Raw genomic sequence first — 1,173 nt, forward strand, 5'->3', positions numbered from 1 at the left:
ATTATTTCTTCCCTTGGCTGTTTCCCGTGCATTTTAAAATGCCTGTGTAACCAACACCATTAAACTGGGCCTGTTTATAGTTATCCTTGTGGCCATGACGGCACTTCTTGAAAGAGAAACGCTTTCTCAAGAGGATGCAAATAAAGAAGAACTGTTTTTTTTTTTTGCTTTTGAACTTGAAGTGCTATTTGGTGCTTTTCAGCAACGACCTTTGTTGATCTTGCTTTTATGCTGTCTGAAGTGCTGGGGATTTGATTCCAATACAAAAAACTGCTGATGCTAAGTAGTATGGTCGCCAATCAATATAACATGGAATGTAATTTTTCATACATATATTTATTTAAACAGTCAGTAGATGATACTTTGGAAAATCACAGAGGCTATTATAATTTTCGATATATGAATGAGGTCTACCTGCCTGGTAAAGAGATTTGAGGAGCACTTAAAAAGTCAAGAGTTCTTCAAGAGGGCAGATCCAGGAGAGGCACTGTTAGCTAGATGGCTGCAAATTAACCCCTAAAAGCCCACATTAATTTATCGTGACTCACACCCAACAACAACAAACCAGATATAACACATATTTTCACACCTTTTTTTTAATTCCTCCTGCATGAATAAGTAATTCTCGCACCAGTGCAGCACGCAGCAGGCCTGGCCCGTTTCTTTTTGGTGGTGGATGATGAGGAGGAAGTTGTGGGGGCGGGGGTGGCCACAGTTGTAAACGTGTGGGTTTTTGAACCCATGCCATATTCTCTGAAGCTGAAAAACAGCCCCATCAGTTTCTAATTTCATATGGATAGGCTCAGATGTGGCAGCAGCTTTAGTCTCTACTCTGTGTGGTACCTTGCTATAGGCACTTTGTGTTTGGCTCTGTGTTTTTCTTTTCTGTTTGATTTTACAGTTGCAGGGTAGGTTGTCAAGTAAGAAAATGGAAGGTGATCTGTAGTGTTTTTTTTTCTTCAAATATTAAAGAAAGGGTCTTTTTAAATGTCAAATGAGTTTAAATAATTAAGTCTACGGGTGCCTGGATCCTAGTTTGATATAGATATTGTCTTCAATAAATGTCCTTCTTAAAGGAGAATTCCGGTTTTTAACACTTTTAGCCCATTTTCTGTAGTGTCCAGGATGAAATCGAATGATCGACACCAAAATTTTGACAATTGGTCCTGTCTC

This window comes from Cyprinodon variegatus, unplaced genomic scaffold (genome assembly GCF_000732505.1).
Source record: "Cyprinodon variegatus isolate N-32 unplaced genomic scaffold, C_variegatus-1.0 Scaffold88, whole genome shotgun sequence".
In the NCBI taxonomy this organism is placed as follows: Eukaryota; Metazoa; Chordata; class Actinopteri; order Cyprinodontiformes; family Cyprinodontidae; genus Cyprinodon; species Cyprinodon variegatus.